Genomic DNA, 19,344 nt, shown 5'->3' with positions numbered 1-19,344 from the left:
ACAGGAAGGCCCAAGATGGGAGCTTGAGTCCAGAGAGTGAAAGGAAGCCCCTGGTCTGAAGTCAGAGTCACAACGCAGATGTGCGTCTGTGTGTCAGTGGCCTGGAGCCTCACCCACTCAGAGCTTGGGGTCAGCCTCACGTGGCAGAACTTGTGAACAGGACTGAGTTGTGCCAGCTGAGCAGATTGGAGGGTGTAGGGTAGGTGATGACACCCTCCTATAAATACACAACTGATTTTTTACTGTTAAAGGCAGGGTTTTATTTTTGTTAATTCTTTGGGTTCTTTTTTGGTCCATTCCAACAGTCATTCCAGCAGGCTGAAAGGTTTTAAAATCTCTATTCTTTCCTCTAATTGGTTGACTGTCCCCTCAGTTGTGAATTATTTGTGATATCCCTAAGCACATCTTGATGAAAACCTTACAAGGAATGAACCTACAAAGTCCCGCTGTGCCAGGACCTCCCTCCAGGTCAGTGTTGCTCCTCTGTGATGTTAGCACCCCTGGGTTTGTCGCTTATCACCTCTGGGGACTTCAAACCGTATTGTCACTTAGCCCAGTGTTTCCGATCTCTTGCAGCTATGCTTTGAGCCACAGATGCTTTGCTGAGATCCAGGTGCTCTGTGTCTATAATGTACCGCTCTGATAGTCCTGTGAAAATGCCCTGAGATGAGGGTGGTGCCCCAGGAAAGGAGAGTTAGTAGCAAGCTTGGTTAGTCACGGCTGTGAGGGCAGAGGTCCCCTTGGTTCTCCTCACTGATGTCTGTAGGTTTCAATCCTGAGCCCCACTTCCTGTAACACACTTGTGGGTGTTAGCCGTGGGTGATTTTTAAGGCGAGACTAGAAGCCCATATTCAGATGTGGAGTCCTAATCTTTGTTTCTAGGGCTCACCATTATTAAAGACATCCTCCTTTGCAGAGTACATGTGGTCTATGAAGAGCCGACCTCACTGTTGGGTGCATAAGGCTGCTTCTCGGAAGATGTAGGGGTGTTCATTAGGTTGTGAAATGTGCCACTACTAAACGTAGTCAGCGTGTAAAGTGAAGGAAAGGAAGTGAGATGCTGTGTGGATCATTTATGTTAACAGAAGAAGGGGGGAAGACAATTCACTCATTTGCATAGTCCTTCCAAATAAGACTGCCAAGACCAAGTGAGATGATTTCAGGGTCAGTCAGGAGGCGGCGTGATGTAGTGGAAAGAGTGTGTGGGCCTCAGGGGCTGGAGTAGGTCCTCCTTTGTCACCACCAAAGAGCTGTGTGATGTTGGCTGTGGGGGAAGCGGGGAGTCAAATGAAGAATTGCCACAGTGGTGAGTGTCTGAGGGGAAGTGCGGGGGGCTGGGAAGACCAGACGGGAGCATCCCAGAGAGGAGTTTGCAACTTCTGTTCCTTCTTCCCTCTTTCTTTGGGCAGTACCAGCCACGGATTGAATAACTTCCAAGTGTGACAGGGAGCAGATTCGTACTTGGGCTGGAAGAATGGGCGGGGGGGAGGTTCCTTTCCATGACATTATTTTTTCTGTTGCTCTTCTTCAAGATTTAATGCCATAGTAATTTAAAACAAACGGAACCTGTGTGCGTGTGGGGGGGTGGTGTAGGGGGAGGTTTTGTTCATCTTTGGAAGACTATTCTGCAAAGTAATCCTTAACTGGTGGTATGGGAAGCAGTAGTTTAAAAAACAAAGTAACTGCCACTTTGCCTATTATACGGTTATCAGATAAGGGGAAAAACTTTTTTTCCTTGACCAGAGAGCTTAACCCATGTGTCAAGGTGACGCTTATTGCAAAAAAGTAAATTTGATAATGGGGTTAAAAGTTTGAACAGCCTTTAGGTATTGAAAATGAAATTCTATAACCTACTCACGAAGTTTGGAAGTTCTCACAGTGATCCACAGTGAAGTTTTAGATATGGGAGAGGCCTCACGGGCAAAGTGTCAGGAGTGCTTTTTTCATGTATAACCCGTGAACTGGAAGAACAAAAAAATGTTGACAGTTACCATAATATTTAATGTATTTTCTCATATTCGGTTATATTTATTAATGTAAATACTGGCTACTAGCCAATCATGTAACTTTATTATTATTCTATTTTTACAGTGGCTTAGAGGAAAATATAATTAGGCTTCCACGTTTTCTAGGTAGTAAATACACCAACGAAAAGATGCCATGTAATGTTTTTTGAAGGAAAAAGTAAAAAAGCTTCAGAAACAATTTCAGGCTAATTGAGCAAGATATATCAGGAAAAAGCACTTGCTTATTTTTTGTTTGTTTTTTCAAGTTGTTTTTTTAATAGACTTTATTTTTTAGAGCAGTTCATAGCAAAATTAAGAGGAAAAGTACAGAGATTTCCCAAGTGCCCCTGTCCCCCCACATGCGTATTGTGCCCCACCAGAGTTGTACAGTTGTTACAATTGATGAACCTACGTTGACACAGCATTATCCCCCGAAACCCATAGTTTACATTAGCGTTCACTCTTGGTGTTGAATGCGCTGTGGGTTTGGATCCACGTACAACCAAGTGTATCCACCATTATGCTCTTATATAGAGTATTTTCACTGCCCTAACTATCCTCTGTGCTCTGCCTGTCCATCCTTCCTTCACCTAACTTCCAGCAACCACTGATCTTTTTTTTTTTCTTTTTTTTAACTGTCTCTGTGGTTTGGTCTTTTACAGGATGTCATGTATTTGGAATCGTACACTATGTAGCCTTTTCAGATTGGCTTCTTTCATTTAGTTATATGCATTTAAGTTTTCTCCATGTCTTTTCATGGTTTGAGAGCTCATTTCTTCTTAGCGCTGAATAATGTTCCATTGTCTGGATGTCCCACAGCTTATTTATCCAGTCACCTTCTTGAAGAACGTTTTGGTTGCTTCCAATTTTGGCAATTGTGAATAAAGCCATTAGAAACATCTGTGTAGAGGTTTTTTTGTAGGCATAAGTTTTCAGATCCTTCAGGTAAATACCGTAGAGTGTGATAAAAAGCACTTGCTCTTTTTTGGAATTTAGAAATTGTTTTGTATTTTCTTCTTGGGGGAAGAGCCCAAATCACTGCATGCCATAGGCTTGTTTGCATGTAAATTTGGTCAGCCACCATTTCACCCCATGCTTTAAGACACAAACGTCCATTGCTGTATCTCTGCTCAAATTTGTGTGGCGAATGACGGAGTTTTGTGTTTCCTCTTATATCACGTATGCCCCGACTCCGTGATCATTGAGAGCTCTCCCACTCAAATTGAAGGAATTGGCCAATTCTGATGCTTTTCTCCAAAGGTTCTCCTTTCTTCTGTTTTCTTTCCCACAAATCGGGCCTGAGTCAGGTTATTACCTCTCACTTTGGAATCACCTTTGCTGGCTTGGTAGTTCAGACCTGTCTTTCAGTTCCTCTGTTTATTGTTGAATTCAGCATTCTCTATGGAATTGTGCACTAGGCTCGGCCCCCCTGACTGTAACAGCATCGTGCTCATGTAGGGTTTGCTTTGCGGTGTCCTACCACCTCTTTGCATAAACCTTTCCTTTTTTCGTGATTTTTTTTTCATATTCATTCTTCACTTAGTGTGTCTTCTATGAGCAAATGAAAATTGGCCCATTAAAGTGAAAATGGAGATGTGCTGTGCTTTTTTTATGTTACAATGCAAATGGTATGAAACATTTTTGAAGAAAATCAAATTCCCTAAACTCAGATCTCTAGGACAGTGCTTACAGTTTATGTATTTTTTTCATAATAGTCTACTAAATAGAGAAAACCCAACATAAAAAACATTGCCAAATTCATTTGTTTTTGAAATAATTTCTTTATCAATTTTAATTTTTGAACAGGAAATAAAGCTTTTAGAATAAACATTATTGAAATAGAACAAATTCAATAAGAATTCTTATTTTGTCTAAATTACAGCTGTGGTACCAAGATCAAGGACTCCTGAGGGAGCCTAACTGAGGTTAGAGCAGAAAAGTAATCTCAGAGCTTACCTTTAAAAGAGGCAAAAAGACGAAGAATTGGGGCACCTGGATGGCTCCGTCAGTTAAACGTCTGCCTTCGGCCCAGGTCATGATCCCAGAGTCCTGGGATCGAGCCCTACTTTCGGCGGGGGGGGGGGGGGCCCCCTGCTCAGCGGGGAACCTGCTTCTCCCTCTCCTCCCTGCTCATGCTCTCTCTCGCTCTCTCTCAAATAAATAAATAAAATCTTAACATTATTCTTCATCTTTTTTTTTTTTTTTTTTTTTTTAAGGTTGGAGCCTGGGTGTCTGAGAGATGGGTAGAATTAAGATTGTTTTGTAGGAAGAAAAAAAGCATGATTTGGGAAGTCAGGCCAGACAGCAGTAATGCAACGGAGCAAACTTGACAAGCTTCTCAGGAACATAGGACACACTGTGGTTGGGTCAGGTTGGGAGATCAAGGCCAGCATTGCTGCCTGCAGCAACTTGGTATAATTTAGCAAACAGCCATCACGCTCTGAGTGGCATTTTAGGTCCCCTTGCAGTGCAGTTGGTACTACCTTCTGAGTAAGACCTCACCACAAAGTTGACCTTCCCATCATTGGTGGCCACATGAGTCTGTATAGAGAATAAAGGAAGCCGTGTTGGGTCTTCAGTGGTCATCATGTTTGGAGGAGGGAGTTGGACAGAGCCAGCACTCAAGTCTAAAACAAAGGTCTGAGCTGAGGGCTCCACAGAGGTCAGAAGGCCTGGAAGGAGGGGCCAAGGGAGGTAAGTCCAGGGCTCGGAGTAACTTGGGAAATGAGGAGGAGGAGGAGGATGTCTACAAGGGAAAATATAAATATAAATACACACACACACACAAAGAAGTGTGTATATGCATCAGTTATATACATACATACATACACAGAGAGGGGAGTGGAGGGAAAAAGAGGGTAAGAAATACAACCACCTGTACCCATCCTGCAACATAAGAACTAGAATATCACCAGTACTTTGGGAGTCCTTATGTGTTCCTCCCTGGCCATACTCCTCTCTCCCGGTACCACTGTTGAATAATTTTGTGTTTGTCATTTCCTGGCTTGTCTGTGTAACTATGTTTCCCCACGGCTTTACTGTGTAATCTCTTATTAAGTTTTGTTTGCCATGGGCAAACAAAATTACTGTGTGTGTGTGTGTGTGTATATATATATATATATATATACACACACATACATACATACATACACATATAGTATTCGTGTACCATTTGCTTTTTTTTTAACCAGTCTTTTTTTTAAAGATTCATCCCTGTTGATGCATGAAATGACATACATAAAATTCACGTATCTCCGCTGCTATGTGGTCTTGTATTGTGTGAACATACCACGATTTATTTATCCAGTCTCCTCTCAATGGACATTTGGGTCATTTCCAGTTTAGTGCTATTTTAAACAATGCTGCTGTGAACATTCTTGTACATGCATCCTGCTGCAAACAATTTGTCTAGGACAGGTGCCTAAGAGAAGAATTTTGGGGTCTTAGAGTATGTGCATCTTCAACTTTACTGGATAATTTGTTTTCCAGAGTGGTTATATTTGGACATTCTGTTTGACATTCTTATGAATAAACATATTAACTTTTTTTTTTAAAGATTTTATTTATTTATTTGACAGAGAGACAGCGAGAGAGGGAACACAAGCAGGGGGAGTGGGAGAAGGAGAAGCAGGCTTCCTGCCAAGCAGGGAGCCCAGTGTGGGGCTTGATCCCAGAAGTCCGGGATCATGACCTGAGCCGAAGGCAGACGCTTAACAACTGAGCCACCCAGGCACCCCTAAACATATTAACTTTTAAGAGAAGGGGAAGTCCAAAGTGCAGGATTGGCTAAACATTGGAGAGGAAAAGGATATCATTAGGGTCTGATGAAGTACAACTTCAAAGTGTGGAGTAGAGAGAACTGGGGATATGAAGAAAAAGATATGGATTTAAACAGGCACTGTGGATAGGGTAAAAGGTTATCTCGCGTGGACTGTAGTCAAGGTGTCATTAAGTGGCATATTCCATCTCAGTAGGAATGAATTCCCCAGTTCCCCCCATTTTTCCAGGCATTTAAGTGTACTGTTTCCACATCACACGGATGGTGGCATGGATCCTAATAAAGTTTTCAAAACAGACACAGTCACACACAGATATTTTGGTTATTACTCTTCCCCAAAGTAGGAGATTTTTCTGACAGCCATGCTTTATACTTTATAAATTCAGTAAACTCACATAGGGTTCGATATTGCTGACTCTTTTACATCATAGGGTTATTTGCCAAAAACTCAGAGCTGCTCTGCTGTTGTTCAGTCACTTGACCTGAGAAGAATGGGCGCGTGGCATTTTGAATAGCAAATTAACTCTGAAATATGACACAGTCCTGGGTGAACATGTTGGCCTCGTTTGTAAGTTCTGACCACTCTGACACATAAAGTGGATAGGACTTGTTTTCTTTTCAAAGAATTTCCATTCTTCTAAATCTAGATTTCAGTGAGGATAACTTCTTTTGTTGGCATTCCTAGGAAACTGAAAGTAGAGCAATGAACCATTCACAGCGCTTGCTGCCTGGAGTCTCAGAAGTGCAGCCTTTTTGGGCTTGTCATTTTTGGGTGACCCTTCATTAATAGCATTCATCGGATTTATTTGCTTCTAGGCCTAAGAGCTTAGGGATGGTGGCATTTTCAAAATATTTCCATCATAGTTTTTTCTTTTTTTTTTAATCATCTGTTGATTGGTATTATCTATTTGAAGCTTTCAGTGGTGACAGGATATATTTGGGGAGGCAGCACGGTGTACTCAAGATGAGCCCTGGGTGTTATACACAACTACTGAGTCATTGAACACTACTTCAGAAACTAAGGATGTACTATATGGTGGCTAATTGAACATTAAAAAAAAAAAGAACACCATGCTTTGCCCCCAAAACTGAAAAGGACCTCAGTGTTCTACAGTTTGAGGTCTCATTATGTAAACTATAACATGTCTACTCTTGGAATATAATATATTAATTAAAATGATTAGAAAAAATGGTTAAATAAGTTAGACAAGTGTTTAGTTTGTTAAGAAGAAAAAGGCAGGATACCAAATTGTGGAATATGATCATAATTTTGCAAAGCATAATGCATGCATAGGAAAAACCTACAAAAATTATACCAAAATGCTAACAGTTGTATTTGAATTATTAGGTTATAGGGATTTTTGTCTCCATGTTTGTTAATGTGGTTATATTACTTTTATAATAAAATTAATTAAAAGACTGGACTTTAGAAAGATCAATCTGGATTCAAATTGCCACTCTGCCACTAACCAGCTGTTTGACCTTGGGCAAGCTACTTAACTGGCTTCCTCAGGAGCTCAAGATGTTATATCTACCCCCATAGGGTTGTTGCTAGTCAAATGAGGTGATATTCCCAAGCACCGCGCCCCGGTGCAAGTAGCTAGTTTGGTGCTTCCCACCCTCCTCAGCTTCCCCTTGTTTTGTGAAACAAGCTTTGCCCAGTACACACCCAAAAGCCATGAGCGATGCCCTTTTATTATCTGGTTTCTATTTTGTCCAGTTGGGGACTCACTCTGATGTCAGTAAACACTTTTGACCTCTTGGAACTTCTGTTTTAGCAGTGACAACTGATGGTTATTTTAGAGAAGTGATTGGTGAGTAAGAATGTTTGGCCTTACTCACCAAGGAGGGGAAATTTAAGGAACTGGACTTCCTAAAGTTCGAGAATTTCAGCTGTTCAAATATATATATATATATGGGATTGACAGAAACATGCTTGCTTATTTGAGGACATCTTAACATCCCTTGGCTAGCAAGGAGAGAACATGTTATATGCTTGCTAAACTGGTGATTTTCTTGGCTCTGTCAAGTTCTTCTAAGAGACAAATACAAATAATATATAAGAGAAGATTTAGCAGGATCCCCAGGGGCTGTGTGTGAGCCCTAAGATGCTAACAGCTCCATGATGATGGGAGATGATCGTGTTCAGCAGTTGGTGTAAAAAGGGCCAGAGATGCTCAATGAGATCCTAGTGTTTAACTTATTTCAGTGTAAGTTTATTCAGGCAAGGAGATGAAAACCCACTTCTTTTTTTCTTTTTTAAAGATTCTATTTTTAAGTAATCCCTACACCCGACTTAGGGCCTGAACTCCCAACCCTGAGATCAAGAGTCCCATGCTATACCAAATGGGCCAGGTACTGGAAAATGTTACCTTGCCCTGGTTCAGGGTACATCCTTAGCAAAGGCCCAAAGAGAGATGCCCATAGTCACAGGTCCTGAGTTATCCCATCTACTTGGACCGGTATTCAGAGTATCTGAGATCTCGCCTAGACCCTTAGACTTACAGTCTGAAGACAGAAGTACATTCCTGACCTACTCAAGGCTAGAATCCAGGTCTGTACACTCCCAGTTCATGTCCTTTTTAGAATAGCAGACTCTTCCTCTGCCTCCAGCTGGCTTTGTACAAGTCACTGGATGTGCTGAGCCTCACTTTCGTTATAAGAGGAGAGGTTTAATCTCTAAGGACCCTCCTGGATCCAAAGTCCAAACATTCAGTAATTCCTTTGGCTATTTTCCTTCTTCTTCTACATGTCAGCATCTTGAGAGGTACAAGTAATTAAACTATGGGAAATCAACTATAAATTCTTGTTCCTTCAAGTTTGAGGCTCTGAATCAGGCCCCCTGTGTTCTGTGGATGGCTTGATGGGATCGAGATCTTTCTGCTAAGGCCACAGTTGCCCGTGGCATGGTCTTCTTGGCTCTACAAAGATCAAAGATGGCACAAGGCCAACTGGAATGCAGTGGCAGGAGGTTCCTCACTGGTGAAACAAGCTGCTGTAGCCCTTTAAGAGGGAGAATTGAGCAAGAAAAAGAAATGAAGGGCATACAGACTGGATGGGAAGAAGTGCAGTTCTCTCTACTTGCAGGTGACATGACTATTTACATAGGCAAATCCTAAAGAATGTATAAAACCACTTCTAGAAAGTACGAATAAATGAACTTAGTAAAGACCTAAGATAAGAGATCAGTGTACAGAAATCAATTATATTTCTATATATTAGCAGCTAATAGGTGAAAATGGAAGCTGAGAAACAATTCCACATGCAACAGCAACAGAAAAACATAAAACGCTTAGAAATCAATGTAACAAAACTACCAATTGGTGCGATCTCTGAGGGCACTTAAGGGTAATGGGTGTTAACAGTCCCAGACAGTCTCCAGGGAGTGGACTTGCTTTTTGTAGCCCTTACCATTTCTCAAGGGAAAAGCTAAAACTTGCATAATTGTTTAGCAACATCAGGATGTGGATTTGTATTCAACCAGCCATGCAGCACTCCCAGGGCCGTTTCATGATGTATACCAAGCATACCTCCTCCACACTTTGGGTATAGGGTGAAGTCCTGAGTGATTTATGGGGCCAAATTAAATCTCATGCATAAGATGTTCACTCAGAAAGTTGTGATTTTTCTTTATTCTTTGTTCTTCTCTCTAGGGTGTGATGAGGCATTTAATCCATCAGACAGCAGAACGGTCTTTGTAATGAATTTTTACATGCCCCGGTCATTTTAACATAATCGTCCTTGTTTTAAAAGGCTTCATTAAGTCTATTGTTAGGATTGTAAAACTACCTAAGAGAGAGATGAGGGCTTTTCCCATTTTCAGAATTCAACAGACAGTTTCTTAATTGCACTGCGTTGGGTGAATGGTAATTAAATGGGTTGGGAGAATGTGCAATATTTATTTATAGTAACAGGCATGTCATGTATTTATAGTCATTACCGCACAGTGTACTTGATAACATCCTTTTGGGGGAAAAGGGTTCATGACTATTAAAAGTAGTTCCAATAACTGTTTTTGGCAGGTCTTTGAATCTAGCTGTGAATATTAACAGATCCAGGTACTTTTATATTAAAATACCATACAGAGTAAACCTTTTGCAGGGAAACTGCGCTTGCAAAATTTTGAATATACTTTTAACATTTTTAATATAAAATATTTAAATATGTTTGCCAGTGTCAGTAGTCTTTGGAGTGTTACAATGTACCTTAATTTTAATAAGATGATAGGAGAGTGACTATGCCTTGGATCTTAAATTTGGTAATAAGTGCAGTTTATGGAACATAAGAAATAGCAGGAAGATTGGTAGGAGAAGGAAGGGAAGAATGAAGGGGGTGGTAAACAGAAGGGGGAATGAACCATGAGAGACTATGGACTCTGGGAAACAAACTGAGGGCTTCAGAGGGGAGGGGGGTGGGGGACTGGGATAAGCCGGTGATGGGTATTAAAGAGGGCACATATTGCATGGTGCACTGGGTGTTATATGCAAATAATGAATCGTGGAACACTACATCAAAAACTAAGGATATACTGTATGGTGACTAACATAACATAATAAAAAATTATTATAAAAAATGTGCAGTTTTACCACTGTATTCTTAATGTGCTCTGACATGGTAGATTTGTCAAGCAGATAGGAGAGAAATTTTCCATCAAATATTGAGGATCTTACTACCAATTAAACCACCATTTGGGGGCCTTTTAGAGGACCAGATGAAAGCTAGGGAAATCCTCCATTAAGGAAAACGTGTGCACACATACACAGAAACACAAATACGGTATGCTACCTCAGGAGGTCTGTGGACTGACTTCCTGAATGCCTCTTCGTGGACCCAAAGATGTGAATCCTTGATCTAAATGCAGATTGTACAAATAGCCCCTTCTGTTTTGCACATCCCCCATGTCTAGTCTCTCCCCTTCCCATGTCTGCAAATTCATTTTCATTTATACCTTTTCTTCAGAGGACATTTTTACTCAAAGTCTCCATTACCAGTTAGTTCAGTCTAAATGTGACAGAAACAGAGATCCCTTTTCCACCACTACTGATTTCCAGCTCATCTCGTCATTTCTTCAGTCCTTACAGGTGGTCACCAGTTTCCCCCTCTCCCCTATCTCCCCAAAAGCTAGAACAAGCGTGCTGTCTTACTCCATGCAGCTAATATATTGACACCCTTTTGTCACACATTCTTCCCACTGTTTTCATCCCTTCTGTCATTTATCAACACCGCCCTACTTCAAGCCTCAAACCTCTGTCCTTTAAACAGTCCCAGCCTCCCCTCCCCTACACTCCCTCCGTCCCACCCTTCATCTGGGACTCAGTCTTCCCTGGGTGTGGCCTGCCTCACACAGGCACACTTTTACCTAGCCCCCTACCCTCTTGGACAGCTTCAGGGGTTCTCTGTCATGGCACACAGGCGGTTAAAAACCACCAGCTCCTTCGCGGTGAGGGCCAGCTCTCCTCCTGCCATTTCCCCCAGAGACTTTCTTTCCCTGAGCTCCTTGCCTGTCCCTCTCCAGCCACTCCTTTCCCATCTTCCTGCACCACCAGCAGCTGTGCCCCACCAAGAGGGCGCCTAGGCCAGATGACCAGTCTGCTGACAGGCAGTGATTGGGCACCACACGTTTTCTGTGAGCAGTCACTGAACCTGGAAGGAAGATGGGTCCCCAGGTGTGGGCAGCCTTGCTTCTGTGGAAGTATGTACTTCTGTTCATTTAGCAACTTTCCCCACGATCTAGCTCAATTGAGTCAGTACTGCAGTAAAGATACTTTGGAAGCACCTTTTTTAAAAAAGCATGGGGGCAAGGGACTAGGAGAATAGTGCGAAGCGAATAAATCTGTGGCATCCCCCATGTGGGCCCTCTTGTCCTCCCCTGATGGCCTGCAGGCCGGCGGCCCCCTCTCACTAGCCAGGGGGCACGGACCGTGGTCTGCTCATCCCTGCATCCTAGCACGAGGCGAGGGCCAGCCTAAGTGTCTGATAAGGGACGTGTGCAGGTGCCGCAGTGCATCACTCTCAGTATTTGATAGATTCATAGCTGGAAGTGACCTCTGACGTGATCTCCAGCCACCTCATTTGACAGCTGGGCAAGCTGAGAGTAGAGAGGTTAAGTGACCTGTCCAAGGTCAGACAGCAATAAAATCAGCTTTTGAACCTATGTTTTCTGACTCCCAGTCTCTCTTATTTGCTACACTACAAGTGCTCCATCCACCATTCTTCCTTTTGCCCTTCTCCTTCATCTCTGTGCTTATTAGTGCCTGTTTGGTGCCATGGATATTCTGAGCTCTTCATACTGCCTTAAGTTATCTGTTGCACTTTAATAAGCATAAGTACTTAATAATATCTTAAATTTTGAATAGCACTTGGTACTTTTCAGGTTTTTCACATACGTTTTTCCATTAGATTTCACCACAAACCAGTAAGATGGGTTGAGCTGGTATCATTCTCACACATCACGGGAGATAAAAGTAGTGACTTGTTCGAGACCGAGACCATGTGGCTAATAAGTGACTCAGTTGAGGATAGAGCCTGGTTCTCCTCAGCCAGAGGATGATAGCAGGTTAAAACTGTTTTTAAAAATCTGGCTTTGGGCTCTGGAATCCTTCCTTCCTTGATGTAAACATAAAAGAAATAGGATTTCCTATTTTCTAACAGTTTCTAGTTTAGTGGCTCATTTCCTAAAGTATGTTCTGAAGCACACTGGTCTGGTGAGATACTCGTGAAAAATGGGTTGCCTGGCCATATAAGCTAGGCATAGCTGCTTGCTATATGCCCCTCTTGGGGGATACCAATGCATATTAGCATTTAAAGGTTCTGACAACTCCTACTGCAAAGATGACTGTAGAAGTTACTTTTTTTTTTTAAATTTAGTAAAATACATATGACATAAAATTTACTATCTTAGCCATTTTTCATTGTACAGTTTAGTGGTGTTAAGTATATTCACTTTGTTGTTCAACTAATCTCCAGAACTCTTTTCATCTTGCAAAGCTGAAATTCTACACCCCTTAAATAACACTCCATTCTCCCCTCCCCCCAACCCCTGGCAACCACCATTCTACTTCCTATCACTGTGAATTTGACTACTCTGGGTAGGTACCTCACATAAATGGAATCATACAGTATTGTCTTTTTATGACTGGCTTATTTCACTTAGCAACATGTTGTCAAGACTCATCCATGTAGCAGGTGTTGGAACTTCCTTTTTAAGGCTGAGTGATATTCCATTGTATGGATATTCCCCATTTGTTTATCTATCCAACACGGGTTGACACTTGAGTTGCTTCCACCTTCTGGCTATTGGGAATAATACTACTACAAACATGGGTGCACAAATACCTCTTCAGGAATATACTTTCAGGGCGCCTGGGCGGCTCAGTTCATTAAGTGTCCTATTCTTGGTTTTGGCTCAGGTCAGGATCTCAGGTCATGATCTCATGCTCTGCACTGGGCATGGAATCTGCCTAAGATTCTCTCTCTCCCCTTCCCCTGCCTCCCCATGCTCCCTCTTTCTCAACAACAACAACAACAAAAATTTACTTTCAGTTCTTTTGGATATATACCCAGAATTGAAATGCTGGATCATATGGTGATTCTGTTTTTAGTTTTTTATGCAACCACCATTGTTTACCATATTTTTCTACCCAAGTTTCACAGATTCATTTGATCATAGAATTCTTTTTCCATATTATACCTTTGAGTTTCCTCCAGAACACAGGCCTCCCAGAAAACACTGGGAAATACTGAGCCTGGGATTTTTTCCGCTTGTTTCAAGGATTTCCTCCTGAACAGGCAAACCTCAGGATGCTGGCCAGGCATTTCAGCCACAAAGCTGCCAGCCCACGGGCCAAGTGAGCAGGGTGGTCCCAGGAACTGCGGGAGCAGGGGAAGCTCACAGCACACACAAGAGACTGCAACACGTGTTCCTCCGCCTGCAGCTGACGCTGTGACCTTGGCCCCGGTGAAGAGACTGCTGTAGCGCTGATGGCATGTAGGCAGCACTGGTTAGGTTGGCACCTTCGTGCAACAGGACAGTAACCCCCCTGCCTACGTGCAGTGAGGGGCCTGGAGAGGGCTTCGTGGTGAGAAGTGTCGGAGTGCAGAATCCACTGTTTCTCTCTTTCCTCGAGGCGGAAGGAATGCCACCTGGTCAAAACCACGTATAAAAGGGCTCCTCCACAGGACTTGTTGTGTTGACTCAATCTAATTGGCCCTTAATGTGGTTCCTAAATAATTGACGGGTAGTAGTAAATACTATCATTGTGTGGGTAGGTAAAAATTCCAGCAGAGTTGATCTGCTTTCCACAGATGGAAAAAAGGGGTATGTGGGGCAAAGGCAGTAAAGTGAGGAAAGAAGAGAAGTCCCAACCCCAAAAGCCACTGGGTACCTCAGATGGCCTTGTGTCCAGGACAAGCTCAGGAAGGCCCAGCCCTTGGTGACTTGAGGGACATGCTACATGATCGAACGCCCCACATGCTCAGTGTTGTTTGTCTGTGCACTGGTTTGAAAACTGGCACGTGCCTGAATGGTTTTAGGGGCACCTGAAAGAGAACAGACTGGGAGGTTATTACAGCTGCTGTAGCTTTGTCAAGCTGTTTGCGATGTTGATAAGGATGAGGACATAGAAGATAAAACCACGGAGTGGATGTGTAGCCCCAAAGAGCTTGACACAGCCTGCAGTAAGGCCGCAGAGCAGCCGGCGTCTTAGCGCCCTAGCGCCCCAGCAGATAATGATAGCCGGCACCGTGGGCTGAGAATGTATGTCATCAGCTCTCTGAGATCCTTAGATAAAAGCAGCTACTGATGCACAAATTATTATCATTACAGGAGAGTTCATGTTCTGTAAATAAATACTATAGCTTATTCTCTCGGACTCCTTTGCTTTAAATGAGTTCAGACTTGGCCTCGCTCATTGGCCCGCTTCCACCATGCTGTCCCCCAGGATGGCAGTTCCCTGTGGAGGTCCTGAGGTGAAGTGGAAGAGGACCAATGAAACTGTACAACCTGGGGACCTGGGGCAATCCGCTTCCCCTCATGGGGCCTCAGCTTTCTCATCGCTGAATGTCCTTTGCTGAGGTTCCTTCCAGCTCTGTAGCTGGGGGCTTGTTATCAAAGAGTAATCACAAAAAGAATTCAACTTCAAATTACAAATGTTTATCAAGTGCCTTTTATGAGCTAGGCACTGTCGTGGGTGCTTGGGATAAATCCCTGAACGAGGCAGCGTATTCCAGTCGGGGGGCAAGGAAATGAGACAATAGATAGTAAATGTTAATGCATAAGTAAATTAACATAGTTGTTAGAAGGTGGTATGTTCTGTGCGAGAACAAAGTAGTGTGGTGAGAGGAATCGAGAATGCAGGCAAGAGTGCAATTTAAAAAATGTAGCAAAGAGGAACTTTTCCATTATGAGAGTTGTTAGAAAATCAAGTACATCATTAATCAGAAGCTGTAAACCTCTTCCTTGGAGATTTTAGGAAAAGAAAATTCTGAAAAGAAAATTCTACTCATCTTTTTAGATTCAGGGATATTCTTGTTTGGATATAGCAGGATTAACCAGACGATCCTTTTGAAGGCTTTCTTTTTCAGTGATTTAGTTGTTTGTGCAGGGACAGCTCCAGAATTTGTACGTGTGTGTGTGTGTGTATGCATACGTATGCACACACGTATAGATAGGTGTTTACAATCATGTGTACACACATGAACTCCTGTTTAAGGAGCACTACAAGCCAAAGTTGGGTGAACCCAGCTGGTGGCATATCTCCCAGCAAACTTTTAAAAGGTCAGCTGGTGGACCATAATAATGTAGCCATCCCATCCTGCCGTTTTACAGGGGAAGAACTGGAACACAGAAATGCTAATGACTCACCAGAATCAGAGTGAATCAGGGATGGGTATTAGGATGTGGCTGGGGCCCTTGGACCATCAGTCACCCGCCTCCAGTGCCTCCCTACATTCCTTTTACAATGAGGCAGGCAGCTTGGTTGTTTTGACTTCCCCTTCCCTTTTGCTTATGAGCCACCTCCACTCCCAAGTCTGGATAATTAAATAATAATAAGACTGGTATAATACTCTAACCCTTGTACAGCCAGAGCCACACAGTCTGGCTTCAGGATGATGTTAGAGTCAAACAAATACAGTCCAGTGGTGACAATTTCAAACAGTGAATTCTTTACTTGTATTTGTCAGTGCAGGGGTGGGCTATCTACAGTAGTACCTCAAGTCCCTCGTTCTCCCACTGGATTTCCTCACACTCTACAGCGCTTGCACACTTACATTCCTTTCCTATCCATGACCCTCTTGCTTTTCCACCTTCCCTCCTCATTCTGCCTCTGCCCCCAGAGAGGCATCCAGGATCAAGAGGATCAAGACTTTCCCAGAAGGGTAGGCTAGAGGAAGAACCAGCCAGGCAAAGTCAGAATCCACACTGGGGCTGGGGGAAGAGAGCCTGAAAGCAGGCGTTCTTGAGTTCCGTTCCGCTCGCACCAGTCATTCTTCCATAGTGCCTCATGTAATTTACGCCTCACTGAAATCCTTGTGATAGGTATTGATATCTTCATTTTGCTGATGAAAAAAACTGAAGCCCGGGAAGTCAAGTAACTTGGCTGGTATGCTATGTAGAGAATGCTAGGATGTGAGCCCAGTTCTGTCTGGTTATAAAAAGTGTGCTCTTGGTCCTATGTGGTGCGGCTTCTTAGTAATTTAATCCCAGAGGCTCCATGTTATTTCCGTTGCAGATTTGTTCGGGTGGGAAGCACAATTGTAAAACTAAGTCTTTGGTGTTTGAGACAGTTAAATCTGTTTTCAGCAAAGATTTTGAAAGGATGGGGGCTAAATGGAGAAGAGAATGTTCCCCCAAAGTGGAATGGAATCTTTGTCTTGTTTGGAAACAGAGAGAACGGTCTGGACCTCTTTGCCCACAGCCCAGAGAAATCCCAGTAAGTTCTGTGGACTACTGGTCCCACACATCCAAAGCCATATCTTCCTGACTCTGTTTTACAGCAGGTTTTACAACCTGCTAGTGTTGGGCCTGGCAGTCTAAGGAAATGCCTGTAGTGCCCAGAGATGGGAGCTGGAAGGAGCTTTCGAAAATACAGGAAATTTTAAGCAGTTCCTTTGTCACAAGTATAAATATATTTTCTGACAAACACACTGGTTCAGCGTGTGAATTTGTGAACTTGATACAAATAAGAACCTTAGGGGTTCTTAAGGATATACAAAGAATGCATTTTTTGGCCACCTAATTTGGGCAGGGAGGGGAAAGCGTCCTAACTGGAAGAAGGGAGAAGAGACCAGAGAAGCAAAATAGCTAAACCTAAACAAATGCAAATACAAAATAATGACTGAGAGCAAGTAAGGCAAAACAGATGAACAGAGTGAACTTCCCTGGAGAAGCTAGAGCAGAGCTACGTATGAGCTGAAGACGAAGGACACGAGACAGAGAAATGTACTGTAGATGGAAAGACAAACACACAGAGCCACAGGCAAGACTGTTACCCAGTGTTAAAGATGCTAAACAGAGGGGTGGGGGTGGTAGTCAGGCTTTCCCTGAAGTTTCAGTAGAAAGTTAAGCCTAGTATACGGATGGCTTTCACATGAGTTCTCTTTCCACGTGCCTGAGATTGTATTTGTTGGGTCAGGAGAAAAATCATTTGAAAGTAAAGCCACTAACATTTCCCATCATCCATTGCCCTTTAATAAACTAGGAGAACTAGAGCAAAGTGAAATGAGCTTAAAATAGATTCTATGGCAGTGACCCAGCCAATGATGTTATCACAGATGAGTCATGACTAAATAGATTCTTCGCATCTTGCAGTAGATGTTTTTCAGTTTTCAAAAGTTTGTGATGAAGATTTTTTTTTTAAAGATTGTGTATTCACGTAAGAGTACCAATTGTTGATACCTTTCTTTTGTGGAGATGCTGTGCTTTTCTAACTATTTTCCCAGTTAAAAATGCTATTTGAATTCTGAATGTTCTGTATCCATAGTTGGTGACTTTATGTACTCCTTGCTTCCAGTTCCTGAGGCAAAGCGATATGATGAACTGATTAAAAATAACATTCTAATGAAATTGTTGGGTGTGTTGTTGTAATATAAGTCAGCTACAAATGGGAAGTTCTTTCCTGAGGAAATTTGATAAACTGAAAGTCCACTTGAGTGTTTATATATTTTCTGTGAGAATTTTGGGTCCTTCCTCATGTTTTCCTTTCAAAAATTACCAGTTAATTTGTGTTTCCCACCCAAACACATATTTTAACTCTTATAATAGTTAGCTGAGGTCTGTTATGTTAGCATGATACAAGAGTGTGGATTAAATGTTTATCAGTAGAGTATGTGAATGTGTAGATTCTTTTTTTTTTTTAAGATTTTATTTATTTATTTGAGAGAGAAAGAGAAGGAGCAGGGAGGAGGGGCAGAGGAAGAGAGAGAAGCAGGACTCCCTGCTGAGTGTGGAGCCAGACGTGGGGCTCAATCCTAGGACCCCAAGATCATGACCTGAGCCAAAGGCAGACTGAGCTGCCCAGGTGCCCCATGAGTATATAGACTCTTAAAACCAAACAAAGTGAGCCCTTTTTATGTTCAAGTATTGAATATTTTTTAAAAATGAGAGGATGGTTTTTACCTATTAGATCTTTACTCTTAGCCTAGCAACATGTGAAAAGCTCTCATTCTTTTAAATAAATAAAATAAAATAAAAATAAATAAATAAATAAATAATTTTTTACCTGACATTTTCTCTTCAGTGCCAGACTTGAAAGGGTCAAAATGCTAAAGGTGGCCCTCAGGCGTATTTTGCCTAGTCTAGTGTTTTTTTGTTTTTGTTTTTGTTTTAATTTGATCTAGCATTTAAAAGTCAAGATATTTTACACTAAAAAAAAAAAAAAAACAAAAAAACTTGGCAGCCATTAACTGGAGACAGAGCTGCAGAGCGGCCACCCCATCAGTTGTTCCTAGGCAGTCTGTCAGGTTCTTCGTGGGTCCCCACACCTGACGTCTGTGGCCACAAGTGTTAGTTGTCATTCATGATCACATTTGTACTGTTGCTTGTCACAAAACAGACAAGTCTTTTTTTGTACCTGTTTGGCAACATGGCAGAGACAGAAGGGGCAGCTTGCTCCCAGTTCACTTCATTCCCATGTTACCTGTCCTGTGGCATTTGATCTCCAGCTGCTGCTCATCCCATCCTCACACCCCATCTTCACCCTGCTGCACTCTTATTTCCACTTCTGCTGTTCCCAAACTAGAGTCCTCTTCCTTTGTAGCATGTCCTTTCTTGCATCTTTGTCCTCCTCCACATCTGTTATGCAGGCTGATGATCTGGTTGACCAGCCCTCTCTCTCCACACTGTCCTCCAGTGGCTTCCATGACTCTACCCTCCTCTGGATTGTCTTCTACTGGGAGCTCGTCTCAGTCTGCTTTGCTGGCTTCTCCTGTGCTATCTGCTTCAGTCACTTATTTACTCAGTAGTCAAGTATCACATATAGATGACTTTAAAAATTCAGACAATAACAGAAGTATGTAAAGTAAAATGATAGTCCTTTTTTTTAACCATGTTCCTTTCTACCC

At 42.4% G+C, this 19,344-nt stretch overlaps 1 protein-coding gene across 5 annotated transcripts in view; it reads left to right on the top strand.

Moving 5' to 3' along the window:
- The window catches only part of FYN (FYN proto-oncogene, Src family tyrosine kinase), a 189,683-nt gene that overhangs the window by 18,260 nt on the left and 152,079 nt on the right, over positions 1-19,344 (top strand). Inside the window, exon 1 of one of the 5 annotated variants that reach the window (XM_034668998.1) lies at positions 285-1,306. The exons of the other annotated variants lie outside the window; for them this stretch is intronic. The gene's annotated coding sequence lies outside the window, so the exon portion shown is untranslated. Of the gene's footprint in view, positions 1-284; positions 1,307-19,344 lie in introns of those variants that run through there. 5 annotated transcript variants of the gene reach the window in all.

Source organism: Ailuropoda melanoleuca, chromosome 10 (genome assembly GCF_002007445.2).
Source record: "Ailuropoda melanoleuca isolate Jingjing chromosome 10, ASM200744v2, whole genome shotgun sequence".
Lineage (NCBI taxonomy): Eukaryota > Metazoa > Chordata > Mammalia > Carnivora > Ursidae > Ailuropoda > Ailuropoda melanoleuca.
The sequence above is the reverse complement of the archived record's forward strand: the minus strand, read 5'-3'. Positions and strand labels throughout refer to the sequence as shown.